Source organism: Trichosurus vulpecula, chromosome X (assembly GCF_011100635.1).
Source record: "Trichosurus vulpecula isolate mTriVul1 chromosome X, mTriVul1.pri, whole genome shotgun sequence".
Taxonomy (NCBI): Eukaryota; Metazoa; Chordata; class Mammalia; order Diprotodontia; family Phalangeridae; genus Trichosurus; species Trichosurus vulpecula.
In genome coordinates, this window is record NC_050582.1 from 41,143,116 (window position 1) to 41,166,420 (window position 23,305).

Sequence of the window (23,305 nt, forward strand, 5' to 3'; positions counted from 1 at the left end):
GGGAGATGGCTTTGGCCTGCAGGGCTGTAGTTTGCTGACCCCTGTTCTAGAGGGATAAGACACAAACACAGATAACTAGTTACCCCACCATGGTGTATTACACGATAAATAGACTGGAAGGGAATACTCAAGTGCCATGTGAGGTTCCCTGGTTGGGGAGCAGAGGGGCTATTGTGATGTGGCTTTGCCTTCCTTCTGACACCAGAATAAATGTCCCAACCTGCCTAGAAGGCTCAGTTGAGGAAATTGCAGACATTTAGCTTAGAGAAGAGATGACTTAGAGATGAGTTCTGTCTTCAAGTATTTGAAGGGACTTTATAATGAAAGGGGAATTAGACCTATTCTTCTTAATATCACAGTCAGTCAGTCAGTCAATCAACAAGCATTCATTATATACCAGGCACTGCTAAGTACTGGGCATACAAAGAAAGGCAAAAAATAGTCCCTGCTCTTAAGGAGTTTACAGCCTAATGACTAGAAGCAACAGGTGGAAATCACAGAGGCAAATTTAGGCTTGATGTCAGTTTCCCAAAAATGCAATTGGCCGCCTCAGGAGGTCAATGCTTCTCCTTTATTGGAAGTTTCCAAGCAGAGGCTGAATGACCACTAGTAAGGTGTGTTATAGTGGGGATTCTTGTTCCAGTACCAATAGGGTCCCATCTAGATATGAGCTTGTGATATTCTGGGCTTCTAATCAGGTAACACTGGCCCAAAGGGTAATTCTAGCCAACCACCTTCATAAGACACGGTGCCTGCTATCCAGAAAGCTAACAGTTTAAGTAGGAGACAGGACTGTCAGCTTTATATCAGTCCAATGTCCCTTTAGTATCCTGGCTCTAGGGACAGAAAGCTGGGAACAAGCTCAGCAGGTATTATTCTAAAGGACCATGCTAGACTGAACCTGACTTTGAAGCTTCCCCATAGTTCATTCCTCCAATTCTGTTGTACATTGTGTATGGGGTCTCAAGTAGCAAAGCCATGACAGACACAACCATCAACAATCCCCACATGCAATGATGACACAAAGGGAAGAAACCTCAAACCAAATACCACAGGCACTACTGACTCTGTACTTCCCAATTAGTCCCCCACACTCCTCTAATTCTCAACAAACATCCTCTTCATACCACATAACCTACTCTATGTGTCACAAGATCTCTCCTGACACAGGGGACCCAGGCACCATTTGAGGACTTCTAAATTTCTCTGGTTCATTTGTCCTCACTAGGGGAAACCTGGGGGTATCCATATTTAACACTCTCCCTTTGGCTACACCAGCTCCCCTCACAAGCACTTGGGTTCACAAGGCATCAAACACAGTTCAGGTTCTATTTACACAGTCAAGGACACAGAAAGAACTCAAACCCAAATTCAGAGAAAGCCAGGAGGTTACCTTTCCTCCCCTGCAGGGGATCTCCTTTCTCCCACTCCAGAGATCTTCACTGTGACTCATAGTATCTAGCTCTACCTCCTGTCACTCAGTAGGTAGTTGTACTCCCAGACAGTATCATGGTCCATCTTGTCACTGTCCTGCTCCTTAGTTTGACTTTATTGCTTCCTGCTGTTTGGTTTACCTTCTTCAGAATCTCCCTAGAAGTTGTTCCTTCTTCCCCAGGAGATGGCACAAGCTCTTAAACAGTTGAACTGTGATAGGAATACCTAGAAACCAGACAAAGAGTGTTACAGTTCTTTCCAGATTATGAGAGCACAATGACTCCAAGGTATTTATTTCTCCTGTTCTTTTACTTCAGGTCATGGATTCCCACACTCGAAGATACTCTTCAAATGCTATAGGGAAAACCTTCTAAACTCAGCCTGCTCCATTTACCACTAGTGTGTGTATGTGTGTGTGTGTGTGTGTGTGTGTGTGTGTGTGTGTGTGAGATCTGTCCCATTTACCTTTCATCTATGTCCAGGAATTTTTAACCTAGGGTCTGTGAACTGGTTATTTTTTTTTAATATTTAATCACTGTATTTCAATATAATTGGTTTCCTCTGTAATTTCTGCCCCACCCTCCTCCAACTACCCAGTGTTATCTCCCACTGTTCCACAAACACAGTCTGCTTTAGTCTTCTCACTATCCTAGAAACATGTTGTATGGGCATCTTCCCTCACATTCCCTTGGCATGGGATACCTTTTTTCTCTTTTTTTTTGCCACATCTTTCAATTCCTACCACATTTCCTATACTCTTAGGAGATGAGGGTGCTGTGGGGTCTGGGAGGTAGAATCACTCCTGTGGGATCAGTTAATGGCACTGGCTTCTCTTGACAATCAGTGAGAAGATAGCACTGGGCTGACTGGGAGCTGGGAGGAAGGGAGATCAGATGAAAGGATTATGAAAGCCCAGGAAAAGGAGTTTAGATGTGATTGTATACAAAGCAGGAACCTGTTGAAGATCTGAGCCAAGGAGACACAAGAAAATTGAAAGGAAGCCTGGGTAAAACCAGTGGTGTCAAACTCAAACAGAGATAGGGGATGCTAATTGGTATACAAGGAGTCTTGGGGGCTGCATGTTAATTTAGTTTTAAAATGTGATATGATCTATGTTTTATCATTTTTTTTTATTTTGTTAAATGCTTCCCCACTTCCATTTGACTCTGATTCAGGCTGTACTCAGGAATGCTGTGGGCCACGTGTTTTACTCCTCTGCAGTGGACCTGGAATCAGAGGACCTCAGCTCAACTCTTAACTTTACTGCTTTATTAGCTGTATGACGTTGAGCAAGTGCCTTCCCCTCTCTGGGCCTTGGTTTCCCCCTCTGTAAAATGGAGTCACACTAGATGCCTTCTGAGGTCCCTTAAAGTAAGATTCTCCCAGCAGTGGTGTGTAGAATGGCTTAGAAATGGCAGAGACTGCAGGGACAAGCTAGGTCATTACAGTAATCTAAGCATAGGGTGATGAGGCCCTGGGCTGGTGCAACGGTATAACAACAATGCTGCTAGCAGCTACTGTGGCTGTGTAAGACCAACAACAACCACCACACAGAAGGGCTGCTAGCACAGGTTCTTTGATCTGCTTTTCTAAGGAAAGCAACTTTAAGGGGTTAACAATCTCAGTTTAATTAAACATACATATATCATTCACATAGTTCAGGGGGAAAAGATCAGCCCCCTGAACTTCAGGGCAAATATAAACAGAAATTACAAACATCAACAGACAGACCTTGTCTAATTCAAATCACAATTCATAGTTACCAGAGAAGCACCAACATCTATCTGGGTTTTCAAAGCCAGGGCGGGGGGGGGGGGGGCGGTATTTCAACAGCTTGCCCAGAGTCTCATCACCCATACTCTTTCAATGAGTGAATGAGTGTACCCCCAAAAGTCAAATGCCAACCTCGAATCTTATATACCCATCTCAGGGCCCTGAGGGCCCGAGGCTCAACATCTAGTGTGTGGGAAAACTCAAGGCACCAGCACCACATCATATATAATTCAATGACTCTGAGAAACACTCAAGACAGAAAGATCCCACTTTACTTGCCCCATTCAAACAAAGAACAGTGAAAAGTCCAGTCCCATTTTGCTTGCCATTACAAATGGTAGTAAGAGTTCAGAGCAAAGGACTGGACACCCAGTATATCTTGTGCCTTTGAGAGAAGAGTTGTCTTCCACTTTAAAGAGCAGTGTCCTTTTCCTTTTCCTTTTCCTGTTTATTTCTAGCAAAGAAGGAAAACCCCTGCCTCTGTTAGTGACAGAATCCTCTCCTGTCCCTCCCATCACTGGGCATCTGAGCAAAGGCATCTGGTTCCCATGCCCTATAGACTGCTGATTCGGCTCTGCAATCAATTTGAAGCCTGTTTAACTCAAGGACTAATTTCTCATCTGCTTGCCCTTGGCAAGATTCTCTCCAACATGCCATAGCTATTGGCCATGCCTCCAGATGCAGGGGTGTTGGTGGGGAGAGGGATGGGGAGAAACACCCATCAATTTCAGGCTTACAAAGCTCTTTCTTTGCAACAGTCCTGCGAGGTACATAGTACAAGTCTTGTTATCCTCATCTAGAGATGAGGACACTGAGAGTCATTTGCTCAAGGTATACAGTAAGTATCAGAGCTGGGATTTGAACCCAGATCTGTCCTGACACTGAGTCCAGGCCTAGTTCACTATGTCACTGGATATCCTGGGAGAATCAGGAATAGGCTAATTGAGAAAGGAGACCTTTTAGAGGAGGTGGGTGGGATGTGCTGTGTACACAGAACATAAGAGATGCTGATCAGAGAATTTGGGTCATCAGAATCCAGGGGATCTGGGAAGGAGTTTTTCATCTGTAGTAACTGGATTGGTTATTTGAATTGCCATAGGGCTGCTTTACAAAGGATCTCCAAAAAGAATGAGAGAGGAGTTAGCTTCTCCTAGGTCCCATGTCTGCCTCTAGAGGGAAAGCAATCTAGTCTTTGTACCTCCCCCTGCTCAAACAATTTGCAGTGGATAGGCCTAGACTATCACTTGCACTTCTGTTTTTGGGGGAGGAGTACAATTAATTGAGAAACAACATAGCACAGTGACAAGGACACCGGATCTAAAGTCGGATGCAAGCGCTGATCCCCAGGTAATCCAATTACACGCTGCCTATATAACACCTATATTACCTCACCTCTCTAGGTCTGTTTCTATATCTTTAAAATGAGAGTGTTCATTTCTAAGGGACTTCTAACCCTAAATGTAGAGTCCTGTGACCCTAGTTCTCCACGGGCAACAAGGGATTGTGTCTTTGTAAGCTCTGATCATTCTCTGAGGCTATTTTGTAGACTGGTATACTATCTTGTTTCTCAACTACTGGGTATGGAGTAACTCTCCACTAGTCCACAATCTTGTGTTTTTTGGAGACACCAAAATTTCATAGCAAGATTTCATACCCTGACTGCAGTTCCTGACACCAGCTTAGGCATCATACTACTGCTTGGTCTTCTTCATGATCTTCTGGACTGAGGACAAGCCAGGTCATAGGCCCCTCGCAGCTGGTCTGTCAAATGACCTACTGCTGACAAGTTCTCTGATTTTTTTCCCAACCTTCTGAAATGACAAAGTGCAGGTCGATGGGCAGCCACGGCAATCTCACCAACCTCGACATGTACAGGATAATTCCTATAGCATCATTTCTCATGGAATGATAGGCATGTCCTAAAAATGCCGCATGCTGACTCTCTTGCAACTTCTGCTCAGACCTCAGGGTCCAAATCATGTTTAGAATGTATAATCAAAATGCTCTGGCTGTTGGTCTCCTCAAGAATGCTATGGCATTGTTCTAAACTTAACAACTACCAGATTGAAAACCTCCTTAAGTAACCACTCCCAAAATATCAACCCTGATCAAGACAATCCCTGGTAGGGAAGCCATACATGAAGGATTGTTTCTTCCATAATGCTTTGGCCATCTTTCTTCCCACCCCAGCTCCCACCCTGAATTTGCTATACAGCCCCTGCAGACATTCGACTATAGGAAAAAGGATTCCATCTTTCAGATTTATAGAACTTGAGGTTCTCTGGTACCCAGGAGAGCTGTAACTAGAAATTCTGGTGCCTAGGGCAAATCCAATTGTTGAGGGGTAAATGGACAGCACATAGAAGGTCCAAGCAACTGTGAAGAAGCAGTGGAATTAAAGAAGGGTGGTAATGGTGTAGAACCCTCAGAGTAGAAGGCAGGTCCTAGTAGAGGGACATAGTGTGTTGCAGGCCAGCAAAGGGTCTGGAGATGACAGCAGGCCAGAGATGCTCCAATGGCTTCCTCTCCTCTTCCAAAATTGGCACTGGGGCACAAGGTCCCAGCTGCCCCACTCTAGTTACAACTCTGCTACCCAGAGCTGTTTCAGGGAAAAGATGCAAAAGAGAAGAATGAAGGAGCTACTCTGACTTAGGGAAGAGGTTGGTGGTCCTCTATACATAGCGATCCCAATCCCCTACCATGTTACTACCTCAGGAAGGCATAAGTAGAGAAGGGAATTTTCCATTTTGATATTATTCAAAAGCATCTTTTAAAAGTCCAGGGCCTTTACAAGAACATCTGTAAACCAACCCAAAACACCAATTTTGTCTGATTATGATGGTATGTGACAATAGAGAACATGAAGACAGGAGCCATCACGATACTTTGGAAATTGCCTTCAAATGCTAGTAATACAGTTAATAGATTTGAACCCAGCTTCAGCTTGGGGTTTCCCAGTGCCTTTTCTGCTTGTTCTATTCAGGTCCAACTTGGTATTATTTATATATGTGAAAATATCAGGCATTGTTTCTAGACTTGGATTTGGAAAGACACCTTAGTACTCTCCACTTTAGCTAAGCCCCATCAGTTTGCCTGGGATAGCCCATGTGCTTAAGAGTAGGAACTCAGCTGGTTGAGGGTTAATGACTCAAGCGTCTTGAGCCTTTGGGCCAAAGGCTGAAGGCAAGGGAAAGCCAGGAAGAATCAAAGCCAAAGCCTGGGAAGCATCCTCTGCCAGATGCTGCCTCTCTTCTTCCTCTTTGGAGGCTCACGAGCTGCCCAAGTGGCCCCTGCTTTGGAAGTGGGGTGGGAGCAGTGGAGCCTTGTTTGTTTCTGACCTTTTGGCTTGGAAACCCCAAGTCTCTAGCTCCCAAATTGCCAAAGACTAAGGTCTGGCAAGATCATTCCAAAGGGACGTCCGGGACCAAAATGGAAATTGTTAGAAAGCAGAGGGGAACAGTTGCCAGCCACCGAGCAAAGGCAGTGGCCAAATCATTTATTTCTGCAATGAAATGTCATCCTGGAACATGACTATTACAGAGTGTTCTCAAGCTGAAGCTAGAAATCGCCTCCCATTTCTCAAGCCCTCACTAGCTTACAAAGTGTGTTCCCTACAAGAGCCATGTGTCGGGGTTACTATCCCCATTTTGCTGGGGGAAACCGTGGCAGGGGGAGAGGAATTGTCTTGCCTTCAAGGGTCTATAATGTCTCCGAGGATAGCTCCAGGAAGAACCAGTGGCCACACTCACCCCCTAACAGCTCTGGTAGGAAAACCTAGAAGCAGCATGGCGCCACAGAAAGTGAAAGATTGAAAGTCAGACAATCAGGCTTGGAATTCCAGCTCTGTTACTAGTTGTGTGACCTTATCTCTTTGGGCCTCCCTTCTGTCATATGAAAAATGAGTGGAGTGTACCTAAGACCTTTTCTTTTCCAGATCTTTTCTAAATCTATGGACTTGATAGTAGCTCCAACTCCAGTTGACCTAAGGAGAATTTCATTCATTTATTCAAAGGATTACCTATAAAAATTTTCAGACACAGCAATATCAGCTCCTTGAGGGACTGTTTCATTTTCATCTTTGTATCTAGCACCTAGCACAGGCTTGGAACAGAACAGACACCAAACAAATGCTTGCTGAATTCAAAGACATACACCATGCTGCCTCTCCTACCCCACGTACAGCTCCAGAACTTGTGGGATCATAGGATGTAGAGCTGGAAGGGGTCTTAGAGATCATCAAGCCGAACTCATTCATTTTACGTAAGAGGATACTGAGGCCCAAGTCAAATGACTTCTCCAAGGTCATACAACTAATTAAGTAGCAGAATGAGGGTTTTTTTTTTCACACTACTCTTCCTCCCTCAAGAACAATGCTGCAATTTCTTCCTCAAGCTCAGCTGAAAACTGGGATCAATTAGGAGACTAAATGACCCCAAAAGGTCCTCGGGGGTTTCAGTCACTCTATAAAAGGGAAGGGAAGAGTTCATCTGATTATTTATAAGACGGCATGTGGCCAGTTTTCCCACATGGAAAAAAAGATAGACAGCTGACATTGTATAGCCAAAAGCATGAATGTGGGCTATTTAACCACCTGTCCACCCATGTCTAGTGGCAGCCACACCTAGGATACATGACACCCATTGTGATTTTCCTATTTGGATCTGCTCAGTAACAAGTTCTCCCAGGCTTGCCAAGCCAGGACCATTTCATTTTCAACACTGGCTCTTGGTTTTGCTGAGTGTAGGAAGGAACACACTGAGGTTTCACCAAACAGAGGAGAGGAAAGGGATCTATAATTTCTTTGAAAACATCCATTAAAACCTTGTTCCCCAGGGTTAGTCCAAAGCTGCTTCCACCCATTATGGGGGCCCCATCCCAACTTCTGTGAAAGGGACCCCTTTGAGTTCTCCCATACTGACTCACTCTTCCCCAGTATTAGCAACAGAAAACATTTATAGTATTATAAAACGTGTTTTAAAGCAACACTTTACAGGCTTCTTGGCTCACCATGACTTCAGCAATATCTGTATGCTCAAAATTATGAAGCATGTCTGGCTCACCTCTCATTAGAACACCATTTTGGGGAGAAACTTTGGGCCTTGCTTGTTTGTTGCACATTTTTGATCTGCTCTCTTTCTGGGAAGCAGCTGGGGAGCCTGAGACATGAGGCCAATCTGTAGAGCTGTTTCTATGTACAGGAAACCTTCCTCTGAACTTTGCCTTCAAGCTAGCTGACCACACACAAGGCTTGATCATTTGTACCTGTCAGTTGTTGATATCGCAATGGCCTTTTAAAATTGGAACACACACACACACTCTCTCTCTCTTTCAAAAAACAAAACAAAACATGGCTTTGAGGGTCTTTTCTTATGCAGAAGGCATCAATCAACTCAGGTCATAACCAGAATAATAATTCAGTTCAGGGTCTCTGACAGTACTGGGCCAAGGCAAAACTTTCAAGTAATTATCTTCATCTTTCTTCGGCCTCTCCTAATTGTGGGGATCTCTCAAGGCTGTGTTCTCTTGCCTCTCTCCTCCACTACTCACTCTCTTTTATTGATCTCAGCTGCTCTCCAGAGTTCAATGTTTCTATGTAGAAGACAGCCAAATCTACATAGGCAACTCAAATCTCTCCCCTGAACTCCACTCCCACATATTGAACTACCTGTCGAACAACTCTATCAGCACCTCAAACTCAACATATCCAAAAATGAATTTATTATATTGCCCCCAAAATATGCCCCTCCTTCCAACTTCCCTATCTCTGCTGATTGTATTAGCACCTTCTCAGTCAATCAGGCTCAAAACCTCCTTTTCCTTCCTTCTGCCTCACCCTATCTAATCTCCCCTCCCCCCTTGGAAATCTTCCAACTTTTTTTGGCCTCATTTCCTCACCTGTAGAATGAGAAGGTTGGACTAGAAATGGCTCTGAGCTGACATATTCAGGTAAGTCATTGACACCAAAAATGGGAAGTAGATAAAGGGAACAGCCATCAACAGACTATCACTATTTTTTATGGGAGGCAAACTGATTAAAAAGCTACAAGAAGCCCAAAGAGTCTAGAAGCCACCTTAGCCAACAACACTTATTATCTCCTCAAGTGGAGAGACATGTCAGCCAAGGATAAAGCCAGTTTAAAATAAAAATTAATTTTAAAAACCTTACATAAGAGAACAGTGGAATCTTACAAGCAGCCTCACCTCATAAAATAGTGAGACACCATGGAGGGAAAAATGAGTTTGCAGAAAGCTTGGTGTGAGACTCAGTTGAGCTAGATCATCCCAAAATCATTGAAAGATGAATGTGGAAGTAAGGCAACCACAGATGAAAATGGAAAAGATCTCAATATTTTTAAAACAAGCTATTTTAGTCATCCATGATAGTGAAACTACTGTATTTGGACTCTTTAACATCCCAGACCCCAATGTGCTGCTTGAGGAAGTGGAAATGACATTAAAGACAGCTCTAAGGATGGAATGAGCTGCTGGACCAGACCAAGGACACAGAGGAGGGATGGGCTGGAAGCTACATAGTTTTGAGGATGTGGAGAGACTCAGGGCTCAAGCTGTCTGAAAAAGAAGACAGCAAACTATTAGAGAAATTACAGATGCTATTACTATCAAAAAAAGGCCATCAAGAGGACCCAACTGACCCATTTGCTGCTCACCTCTGCAAAATCTTTATGAAAATGAGCTATCACACACTGATGATAAAATAGGAGAAGGGAATAGGCAGTTGTTCACAATATCCTGATAGACCACAACATTACAACCACACAATTGCCTGAAAAGTACAGAGAATAAAAGATCCCTCTGTGTTTACTGTTTGTGGACTATTTCTTAAAAGCCTTTAAGGCAGCATTTTGCTTTATCAAACCAAATACTTTTTAAAAACAAATTTTATTAATATCTTCTGTTTTTATGCCACCTGAATTTCCTAATATATTCCTTCCCCCTTCTTCCCCACCTAGGGAACAATTCCTTATAACAACTACTAAAGAGGAAAAAAACTGTTCAGAAAAACACATATATGCAGATATATTTTAATTCTGACAATGAATCTAATGCATTTTTGTGCTCAACAAAAAGAAAACAAAGTGGGAAATTGTATTTTCTACACTTTTCAATCAAGGTGTCTGATAGGTAGGTAGATAAGATAGATACACACACATATATATTCACACAAATATGTGTGTATATATATATATTTACATGCATGCATATATATAAACATCATAAAAGATTCCTCAAAAGACAACAGAAATAACTTTGTTCAATAACCTTCTATTAATACCAAGTGCAACATAAAACAGGAGGCATAAAGATGCTTCCCAAAGGCGACACTTGAGCCAAATACAATGTTCCATATGTCATCCAACCAAGACAGGGGTACAATGAGACTATCACTCCCTGACCCTGGATGCCATTCCTTTCCAAATGGGGCCTGAGATAACATTTGCTTTCTTGGCTCTGCCATGTCACAATGTTGAGTCATATGATACTTGGAGACCATAACAAACCTCAGACCTTTTTCATATGAACTGTTATCTAGTCATGCCTCCCTGATCTTCTACTTGCAAGGGTGACTTTTTGAAACCAAGTATAAGATTTTAAATTCAATTTTATCTTATTCAATTCAGCCCAATGTTCTAGCCTGTCAAGGTCTCATACATCGCTATAAAGTTGGAAGGAGCCTTAGAAATCATTTCATCCAAAGCTCTCTTTGTCATCTGGCATGTTAGCTATCCCTCCCAGTTTTGTGGCATCTGCAAATGTAGTGAGCATGCCATCTATACCTTTATGCAAGCCATTAAGAAAAATGTTAAAGAGCCAAGGCCAGATCCCTGGGGGGCTCTGCTGAAGACCTCCTTCCCAGTTCATATTAATGAGTCTCTTTGGATCTGGCCATTCAACCAATTCTAAATCCATCAAATTGCCCCATCATCTAGGCCACATCTTTCCAGCGTGTTCAGAAGATCAGCACAAGAGACTTTATCAAATGCATTGCTAAAACTTAGGTTAAAAAAAAAAAGAACATCTGGGTAAAACTTCTTGTGAGCATTCCCCTGATTTACCAGTCTAGTACCCCTGTGGAAAAAGGAAATGAGATTGGTCTGGCATGACCTCTTCTTGAAATCTCTGGGATTTTGTCAGCACCACATTAAAAAAAAATCTGAGGTAGCTGGCCCAGCCAAGACTGGAGTGTGTATCTGGGCCCAACTGGCAATTCCTCCATCCCTTTACCCTCCAGATTTAGAGCCATGGTCCTCTCTGCCTTGGCTAAGCTTCCTCCCTCAACTAAGTCCTCTTGGAAATTCACCATTTGCAAGTGGCTGTGGTCAAAACCCAATGAGCTGACTCAGCCCTCCTCATAAGGATGACTAAACCCAAGAATTTCCTGTGGGGAGGGGGATGGAAAATTGCTTTAACATACATTTGTTTCCCTGAACAATTTGGTCCAGCATGGAGTCAGCCCACCATGGGCCCATGAGGCAAAGCAGCAGGCTCCCTGCTCAGCTTCAAGGCAGGATTTGCAGATGTTTCCTCTCCCATTGTTCTCAAAAGCCTTGGGACCAACTCAGCACCATTTTGGTCTGGCCTTGGTGCTGCTGCGGCTTGCTTGCTAACCCACAGAGGCCAAGGCAAAGGGCAGAGGGCAAAGGGGGAGCGGATGTTTCCCCCCACCCCTCACTCCATAGGGGCCTTTCAGAGCCTACCACTCAGAGGAGATGCTCAACCACACAGCCTAACACTTCTTTTACTACAGTCCCTTTGCCCATCCCCCACAATTAATCCGGCTTGGTCTGTTTTATCTCAAAACAGGTTGATTCCAGAGCCCACCTTGAACTTGAGAGTGGGGAGATCATTTATGCTGACTGATCAAAATCCTGCATGGGCTGCCTTCTATCTCCAATATAAACTCTGGGGAGTTTGCAATCCAGAGACAAATCATCATTTCAGTGTCAGAATACCACCCAGATATTGACAAATGCTCTGGATTTGCTCGATCATCATTTTCAAGCATGAACCCTGAGAGGCAAAAACAAAACAAACCAAAAAATAAAAAACCACAACATGCGGGAGACACAGGAGCCAGAGAAACATTCCAAGGTGCCTGGCTGGGAAAGAACCCGACTTGCTCAGTTACCAAGGTGTAGATACCAGGTGTACTTTGAGGGAAAATGAAGTTTCTTCCAGAGACTACAAAATGGGCAGGGATGGGGCAAGGAGGCAATCACTTAGCATTATCAGTGGATCTTTTAAAAACAAGCCTGAGATCCTGAACCATTCACACAGCAAATGTATCCCAGTGCTAATGTTCTCTCTCTCTCCTTCCCTGCCTACCCTTTACACAAGAAATAGTGTCACTGTCTTAAATGTCTCAAGGAGGGTCAAGACTTTATTTTTCATAAGTGAATAACAAATTCTTTTCTCTCGGGTAAAAATGTTTCATGACAGGGAAGTGTAGAAAAAGTTAGGGAGCAGAAAACATAGGATTATGGGTTTTGAGCTGGAAGGCACTTAGAAGTTATCCAGTGGAGACCCCCTGATTTTACACATGAGGACACTGAAACCCAGAGAGATTAAATGACTTGACTTGTTCAAAGTCCCAAAGGTAGGAAGTGACCAACTGCAAATCTGACCTCTTGGTTCTGACTAGCTGTGTAACCTTGAGCAAGCTGTTTTATCTCTATCTCATGGCCTTGGTTTCCTCCCCTGACAAATGAAGAGGTTAACCTAAATATTTTCTGCAGTCCAGTCTAGTTCTAAACATTCCAGGATTTTAGGAGGCAGAAGGCCTGGGTTCTAGTCCCCACTTAGCCATCAATTAGCAGCATGACCCAGGAAAAAGCATTTAGCCTCTCTGGGACTCTGAATGTTAGGAAGATCAGATGAGATAACAGATTGACAGCACTGGGGTCCATGGACCCTCAAAAGGTCTGTGGACAGATTTCAGGGGGGTCAGTGAACTTGAATGGGAAAAAAAGCACATCTCTATTTTCACTAACCTCTAACTGAAATTTAACCATTTCTTTCAATTATTTTTAAAAATTACTCTGAGAAGGGATCCATAGGGTTCACCAAATGGCCGATGGGTTCTGTGATACAAAAAAGGTTAAGAGTCACTGACCTAGAAAAATGGAAAGCAGTGTGACCCAGGGAAAAGAGCACTGGGGTCAAAGTGGAGAGACAGGGATACAAATACCAGGTTTGATACTTAATTCCTGTGTCAACATGAGCAAGCCATTTGACTTCTCTGGACCTCAGTTTCCTCATCAGTAAAACAGGCACGTTACAATAACCTAGAAAGACCTACATGATCTGATGCTGAGTAAGCAGAGCAGAACCAAGAGAACATTACACACAACCACAGATATATTGATTCTGTGATGACTAACTTTGATAGACTTGGCTCTTCTCAGCAATACAAGGTTCAAAGACAGCTTCAAAGGACTCATGATGGAAAGAGCTATCTACATCTAGAGAAAGAACTATGGAGTCTGAATGCAGATTGAGGCACACTGTTTGCTCTCTTTCTTTCCTTTTTCTTTTTTTTCCTCTTTATTTTTTTGGTTTTGTTTCTTCTTTCTCATGATTCATTCCATTGGTCATAATTCTTCTTTACAACTTGACTATTGTGTAAATAAGTTTAATGCAAAGGTATATGTAGAAGATATATCAGATTCCATGCCATCTTGGGGGGAGGGGAGGAAAATCTAGAACTCAAAAACATGAGGAACTGAGTGTTGTAAACCAAAAATAAAAAATCTTAATTAAAAAGAAAAAGGCATGTTAAAGCTTTATTAACTGACTTCCCAGGCTACTGTGAGGAAAAGTACTTGGTAAAGTCAAAAGCCCTATGGAAATGAATCACAAACTTCCACCTAGAAAAGACCTTAGAAGTTATCTGGTTCAATGCTCTCCTTTTACAAATGAGGAAACTGAGACCAGAAAGTTTAAGTAACTTGGTCACACAGGGGCAGATCTGAGATCTGAACTTGGGTTCTAACTACATATCCAGCATTCTTCCCATTGCTAACCAGAGCCATCAGAGTTCAAAAAGGCCCTGAGAGCACCGTGAATTCATTGAAGGTAAAGGCTGGTAGGATTAAGGGAGGAAATTCAAGTAAGGAAGCATTGGCCTCCACTTTCACCTTGAAGGCCATTTGTGCCACTCCACCAGGGGACATGGCCACATAAAGGGAGAAATTAGTGTCTATCTTAAAAATCCAAGTGTGTGGGGCCATTATCCAAGGGTGACTTGTTGCATAAGAAAACAGTTAGCCCCAGCCCCCTAAGTAACAAGCTCCAATGCCTCACATCTAAGTTCCCAACAGTGGGCCAAATTAAATGAAATAAATTTTAAGAATGATGAATATGAAGTCCTATAGCTAGGTTTATTTTTTTTTTAAAGTCAACTCCACAAGTACAAGACTGGAGAGGGAGGTATGGCCAAGCAACAGTTTCTGCGAAACAGAGGATTCAACATGGCAGACAAAAAGCGTGAAAAGGCACTAAGGCAGAAGATGAGATTTCACTTTGCAAACAGCAATTAAGACAGATTGGCTGAGAACATAAAGAGTATAAAAGGTGGCAATGTGGAATAATCCTGAAAAGGTTAGCTGATGCCTTTCTGTATACAGTGATACTAACAAAACCCAACAGCTAGAGATCAAAACAGAAATTTCATTTAAAATAACTGCAAAATGTATAAAATACTTGGGAATCTACCTACCAAAACACCCACAAGACAGAGGAATACAACTTCAACTTCATAGAAATAAAAAATGACCTAAATAATTGAAACAATAATTATTGCACATGGGTAGGCTGAGTCAATATAATGAAAATTATAATACCACCTAAATTAATTCATTTATTCAGTGGCATACAAATCAAACTACCAATGGATTATTTTTATGGCTCTAATTTTTTCTTTTTTGGAGGGGGGAAGGCAATTGAATTTAAGTGACTTGCCCAAGGTCACACAGCTCTTCCTGACTCCAGGGCCAGTGCTCTATTCACTGTACCACCTAGCTGCCCCACAATGGATTACTTTTATAGAACATGAAAAAAAATAATAAAATTCATATGGAGAATAAAAGGTCAAGAATCTCAAGGGAAATTATTAAAAAAAAAAGTAGGAAAGAAGAGTGCCTAGAATTGCCAAATCTCAAACTATACAACAAAGCAGTAAATATCAAAACAATTTGATACTGGTTAAAAAAACAGAGAGTTCAACCAATGGAATAGATTAAGTACATAATCTGCAGCAACAAATGAAACTAAGAGCCTGGTGCTCAGTAAATCCAGAGACCCCAGCAGTGAGGGTAAGGACTCACTAACTGACAAAAACTGCTGAGAAAACTGGAAAGTAGTCTGGCAGAAATTAGGTTTAAGTTAAGAGCTCATACCACATGCTAAAATATACTCCAAACGGATACGTGATTAAGATTTAAAAGGTCGTGTCATAAACATATTAAAGGAGCAAGGAAGAAATTACCTTTGGGATCTATGGATAGGGGAAGAGTTCATGGTCAAACAAGGGATAGAAAAGATTACAGAAGATAAAAGGACAACTTTGAGAACATAAAATTAAAAAGGGTTTGCACAAGTAAGAGTCAATGCAGCTAAGATTAGAAGAGTAACACTTAACTGGGAAAGCCTTTACAGCAAAAAGCTCTGCTAAAGCACTCGTTTCTGAGATAGAAGGAACTGATTCAACTTTATTAAGAATGAAAGCCATTCCTTGACTGATGGTCAGAGAATGTGAATAGGCAGTTCTCAAGGAACGAAATGCAAGCTATCTAGGGCTATATGAAAAAATGCTCCAAATCACTAATAATCAGAGAAATACAAATTAAGGCAACTCTGAGGTTCCAACTTGCAGCCATCAGATTGGCAAAGTTGACAAAAAAGTAAAACGACAAATGTTGGAGGGACTGAGAGAAAACAGGCACATTAATGCAATGTTGGTAGAGTTGTGAATTGGTAGTTGTTCTGGAAAACAATTGACTGTGTTCAAAAAGTTATTAAATTGTACATACCTTTTGACCCAGTGATCCCACCACAAGGTCTATATCTCAAAGAAATCAAAGAAAGAGGGGAAAGACCCCTATGTACAAAAATATTTATAGTAGCTCTTTTTGTCATGATAAAGAAGGGGGCGCCCATCAATTGATGAGTGGCTGTGAACAAATTATGATATATGAATGGAATGGAATAACATTCTACATAAGAAATTACAAAAAAAGAATATTTTCAGAGGATCCTAGAGAGACCCCTATGCATTGATGCAGTGAAGTGAGCAGAACCAGAAGAATTTATACAATAACAACGTTGAGACAAACACTTGAAAGACTTAAGAACTCTGATCAATACAATGACCAACCAGGATTCGAGAGAACCAATTATGAAGCATGCTACCTCCCTCCTTCCTGTTATGGATCCAAGATGCAAAATAACGACATACATTTGTGAACATGGCCAATATGGGAATTTGTTTTGTTTGACTAAGAGTATTTGCTACAAGAATTTTTTCCTTTTTTTTTTTTTCAGTTGGGGAGGAGGTAGAAGGGAGAGAAAATGCTTGCTAATTGAAAAAATCATAAGAGTTATATTTTTTAAAAGATAGGCTGGTGATAGATTGTGAAAAACTGGTCAGTGGGCAAGGAGAAAAGGAGACCCCCCCCCTCTAGGAATATACTGGATAATACTCCTTGCTCCATAATATTAATAGCTCTCATTTCTATATGACTTTAATATTTATAAAGCATTTTCCTCATAACAAAATGAGAGAAGTAGTATGGTAGCATTATTCATATTTTACAGATGGAGATACAGAAGCTCAGAGGTCAACCAGGAAGTAAACAGCCAAGTAGAACAGGGATTCAAACTCACATCCTCTGACTCCAAATCTAGGGTGCTTTGCCATTTCACCAGGACTATACCTTCTTCCATTTCCCCTCACCGTCCTTAGTCTCTCTTTCAAAACCTTTTCACAAAGGATCTGCATCTCATCTGAATTAAGGCAGTATGATGTAATGGAAATAGCAAGAGACTGGAGGTCAAAAGACCTGGGCTAGCGTCCTGACTCTGCTATTGATTAGGTGGGTAAACGTGGCCCCTTCCCCCTCTCTGGGCATCAGTTTTCTCTTCTACAACAGGAAAGGTTTGAACCAAATGAACTCATCCTGCTCTAACATTCTGTGACAAGTCCAAGATAGGGGAGGCGTGCCTAGATCATAGTACATCTGAAAAGGATTTGAGGGGTTTAGGGAAATGCAAGCTGAATATTCACCAGGGTGATATGTCAGCCAAAAAAGCTAAGAGGCTGGATTAGGAGAGGTACAGCGTACAGAATGAGGGAGGGGTCAGTCAATTCCACTCACCAGTACTCTAGCCTGGAATGCTGCGTAAAGTTGGGGGCGCCAAACTGGAAAGACATTGATGATCTAGCAAGTATCCAAAGGAAGGGACCCAGGGTGGCAAAGGGCTTTGAGACTGTGACATATTTGGATCACCTGAAGGAACAGGAGACAATGGCCTGGACTTAAAGGTGTCATGATAATTGTCTTCCAGTACCTGAGGGGCTGTCATGTGGAAGAGAGACTAGACTTGTTCTGCTTGGGTACAAGCTATGGAGAGGCAGATTTCAACTCTGTAAGAAAAACTTAAGAGAGCTGTCCTGAAGTGCATTGGACTGTCTCAGAAGGCAGTGGGGCTCCCCCTCATTCAACAGCTTAAGCCGCTATGATTGTCAGTTGTGTTTTCCTTCCACCATACCTTATTAGGATGTTTCTTCTTTTGCCCCCACCCTACTACTTTTACAAGGAAAACAAAGATGGTGACAAACAGGAATTGTGATTAACATTAGTTATTTGTAACTCGAGTGGTCTGGTCCTTCTCCTTTGCCCTTCTTATCTTCCCACAATCTGGACCAAAACTGCAGGGTCTTGCCCTTTCTTTCACTCCTTTTAATCCTCAATTTTTAATCTGTTCTCTACAGTTGAAATTTATTTTGCTTGTGACTCTTCCCTCCTCAAGTCTACTGTCCCTCCCACCCCCATCTCCCTGTGGATTTTAGTGTTTTTCTACACTACACCCTGGGTTTGTATGTGCTCAACCTTCTTTCTCCTGGTTCAAATGACAGTGGAGTTCATAAGATGCTCACTCTCCTCACCACCACTTCCATGTTTGTATAGTCTTCTTTTAACACACCTGATATTGACAAATAGTACGTTCCTCCCTCCTCATTTCTTCCCTAGCATATCACTTTTTTCTTGCCCTTTCTTTACTAAATCAAACGACACAGTACAATTTGTATTTCTCATTTCTTGAAAGCAGTGAGGTTTGAAAGAACATTTCTTTCCATCTAATAGAATACAGACACTTGATCATCATTTAGCCCCTTCAAATGACTCAAATGACTTTTAGGTTTCTCTTGTCTCTTGTGTCCATCTTTCAAAGATTATTTTCAACTCCGGTTTTCTCAAAAGAAATGCATCAAAGTGCTCTATTCTTTTAAAAATTCATTTTTGTCATGTGGAATTATATTCCATTTTTAAAGACAAATTATTCTTACCTCTAAACTTTTTGGTGTTGTCATATTCCAAGGTTTCCTTTCATTTATAATAGTTGGTTATTCGAATGTCATTTTCTCTCTCATTTCAACACTTCCTTCATTTCTTCCATCCATTCTTAGAGTACTGGTAGCCTTGGTTGGGGTGCCTAGGCCAAGGTCTTGCCTCAGTATAATCTAGAAGTCTTACAGTCTAGAAGTTGTTGCCCTGTAGTCTCTGGGTGGGAGGCTACCTTGGGCCAAGTCCTGCCTTTTCCCACAGCCCTGGGATGTGGTTACAATCTTGGCTATGGCTAGGAACTGGACACAGGTTTTGTACCAAGCTCCACTCAGTCACAGCATACAGATCCTGGCTAATGACTAAGGCTTTCTGGGATGGTTGTGCTGGCCTGGTCATTTTCTAGTGCAGTTGTAGGAGGCTGGGGGCCCTAGGCCTCAGCCCCTGGAATACCCTATCAGATTTGTGGATGGCCTCAGGCTGCCATTCTGGAGTGTGCCCATTGGTCTTCTCCCAGTTTCCCTGTGCAATCACCTACCTATCATGTTGACTTCAGTCTGGTCTCCTGGGGCATCCCAACCCTGTGCCTCACCACCCATTTCCCTAGGAGTCTCCTACTCAGCTTCTGGCAGCAACTTCAGGCTTTAGTGCCTAGAATAACCCAACACAGCTGAACTGGCTTTAGGATACTCTCCTGGGGCATCCTTAAATGCCCTGTACTGGTCTTCCCCTGTTCCTACTCCTGGGGTGGTCTTTCCTAGTTCCCTGCTACCCCCTTTGGCCCTTAGAGGGGCTTTCTTCAAAGATCCCTGTGCTAGCCTTCTTCTGTCCCCAGGCCTTGACCCCTAAGAGTAGCCCCATGGGAGCTGGTGGAGTTTTAGATGATTTTACTGATTACAGAACCTTCCCCTATTCCCTAATGCCAACTCTAACCCAGACCCTAGCCCATAGAGGGGCAAGCACTGGCTTAAAGCTGCTTTCTTGGAGCAACCATGGATGCCCCAGAACAGGCTTAGCCTGGTTCCCACCTCACCCAGCCCTCCACTTCCCCACTCCTCCCCTGACTTAATTCCCCTCCCCAGCTTCACCTTGACCCCTAGAACAGCCCTGCCTAGAGGGGTGATGGCAATGGCTTCAGGCTGCTCTCCAGGTTTACCCTGGTTTCTGCCCCAGTAGACCTTAGCCTTGGCCCTGTGTCCATGCGTGTCACTCACCTGGAGGCCCAGCACCCATAGGGGCCCTGCTTCAAGTCCCATCCCCGGTGCCATCCTTTGTGGGCAGGACAAACCCAATATATATATATTTTTTTGGTTCTGGAATTTCATTTGGACCTCACCTTTCTCGGTGACCCTCAGGAAATCTGCCTCAACCTCGCCCTAAAAACTTTCAAGCCCTTAACCGGAAGTCCTTTTCACATGGGCCTCTTAACCGGAAATCCCTCCTTTTTATCCTTTCCTGATTGAAGCTCATCACAAGCCCCACAACTACGTCCCAATTCTTTTCCTCTCCCAAAGCCCTCAACACCTCCCCTTCTAGGCAGATGATCACACCTCCTACTTTACTGACAATACAAGCCATCTGCTAAGAATTCCCTGACTTCCCTACTTTGCATCTCAAAAACCTACTATAATCTTCCCTCTTTCTTTCTGCCTTTGTTCCAATCACTGAGGGAGAAAAGGGGGCCTTTCTCCCTACCAAGTCTAGCCCCTCTCTCTACCTGTGCCCTTAATCCTATCCCCTCCAGTCTCCTCCAGTAGTTTTCCCCACCAATCATTCTCTCTCTCACGTCTTCCCATTCACTTGTTCCCGCCCCAAAGCCTACATTGCTCAAATTTCCCCCATCCTTAAAATTTTTTTCCCCTAACCCCACCGTCTCCTCAAGCCACCATCCTAGATCTCACTTCCAGTTCATTGCCAGGCTCCTAGGAGTCATCTTTATTTGCTGCCTCATCTCCCTCATACTTTGTCTCGCTGTGGAGTATCCCGCAAAGTTTTGTCCAGGGCCCTGTTCTCTTCTCCCTCTTTGATATTTCACTTACTGATCTCACCAGCTGCCATGGATTCAATCATCATCTCTATGAAGATGCTTCTCAGATCTCCTTCTCAGCAGACCTATAGTCACCACAGGTGCTCATCACCTCACTCCTGCTGGTTAGTCTCCCTTTCAGAAGTCCTTCCCCACTTCAGTCCATTCTCCATTCCGCTGTCAAAATTATCTTCCTAAAATTCAGGTCTGACAATGTCATTCACTCTCCTTGCTCAATAAATTCCAGGATCATATAAAATCCTCTGATGTTCCAAACCCATCATACCCTGCCCCCTCCCACCTTTTCAGTCTTATTCCACCCTCCCCCACCCACATACTCTGCTATCTAGTGACACTGATCTTGCCATTCCATCTCCAGACTCCAAGCATGGTCTCCCTTCTCATCTCCATCTCCTACCTTCCCAGGCTTCCTTCAAGTCCCTGCTAAAATCCACCTTCTACAGGAAGCCTTTCCCAATCCCCCTCAATACTAGTTCTTCGGCCCTGTTGATTATTTCCAATTTGTCTGTGTGTGGCTTGTTTGTACATACTTGTTTCCATGTTGACTCCCCCATTAGATTGTGAGCTCCTTGAGAGCAGGGACTGTCTTTTGACTTTCTTTGTATCTCCAGAACTTAGCACAATGACTTAGGAGCTTAAGAAATTTTCATTGATTGACTGACTAATCATACATGCACTTCTCAACACCCTATAGTCTAACTTATTGCCCTATCACTCTACTGAAACCACTTTCTCAAAGTTTACCAATGATCTCTTAACTGCTCACTCCAATGACCTTTCTCAATCCTCATACTCTTTGAACTCTCTTCAACTTTGAAAAAAAAATGCTTATTTCAAAGGAGAAAATAGGTTGCTTAGGCAAGTCCCTGATCAACCTGATAAGATTACAGAGCACAGGGTCTTTATTTGGAGGCATCTAGGGAGCATTTCCCTGTGGAATGTGGACATGGTCCCTGGTGTATGGGGGTTGAGACTTAAGGCTGGCCTAGGCTCAGAGAAAACCTACTCAGGATCTCTCATCTGAGTATATTAGCTTTTCCTAGAGGAACTCCAAGTGTAGTCAATAAGCAAAAAAGAGAAACTGACCCTTTCTTGGTCTCTTTGGAAGATCCTGACCACAGATTATATTATAAACTTATTATAACTGTCAACAAAAGCAATCCAATAAAGATAAAAACGAGGGGCAAAGTCTTACCCAAATCCTTAAGCCATTAACAAGTCATAACCAAAAGCACCAACAACAAAGAAGCAAGCAAAATACTTTAATCCAGTATCTTCATTCTGGGTTGTCTGATAGACCTCTAGATGGCACAGTGGATAGCGTGCTGGATCTCAAGTCAGTTCAAATTCCAACTCAGACCCTTGCTTAGCTGTGTGATCCTGGGCAATCTTCTCAGTTTCCATAGAATAGACATATTAATAGCATCTACCTCCCAGGGTTATTGTGAGGATAAGGCAAGATAATATTTGTAAAGCTATTATCATTCTGCCACTTTCAGCCTGATTTTTCTTCTTTCTCTTTAAAAAAAAAATGCATAAATTTGTATACCTGTCAGCAGGTTGTACCAAGAAAAGGAAATGTAGAGAACAGGAGTAAAAAGTGTCATCAGGGAAATGTAGGTTCAGAAAAGAAGATGAACAGGTCACATGACATGACGAGAGTGAGCTATAACAGGCAAATACCCTAAGTTCTTCAGTGGTATGTCAGGGACAAGCAAGGAAAGTCCTCAGCATATTGGGTATATCTGGCCAATTTAGGAAAGAACACAGACAAGAGGATGGGCAGGCATGGATAAGTTGAGATCTGTATCCTTGGAAGAATTTGTGATCTCATCTCTCTTCAGATGTGATCTCATCTCTCGAGAGATGAGATCACAAATCCATTTGAGTATTTGAATGAGTCACTGCATATACAGTTCTTTCCACATCTTGTATTTTTCATCTCTATGATTTTCTATCATTTTTCTCAGCACTACAATCCAAAATATAAACCTAACAAATCCCATTCATAACAACAATAATAAAATTTCATAATTATATTAAAATGCAGAAATGGTTTTGGTGAAATGAAGCACTCATTTCATTTTTTAAAATGCTAAAAAATAAATAAATAAAAAGATCTTTCCTTGATGTGATCAAAAATAGCTATCTTAAACCATTATTTATAACAAAGACTAGAAGCTTTCCCAGTAAGATCACTATTATCTGGGAAAATGCTAGCGATGACAGCTATAACCATAAAACAAGAAAAATAAATTGAGGCAAGATGCCTAGGCAAATAGGAGACAAAACTAGTTCAATTTGCAGATGATACAATGGTTAGCTTAGAGAACCCTAGGGAATCAACGAAAATATTCTAGAAAATTAATTAATAGCTTTAGTAAAATAGCAGTATACAAAATAAATCCACAAAATCACTGGTATTTTGTCTATTTTGTTAGTAAACAAAGGAGGAAGGACGAAGACAAAA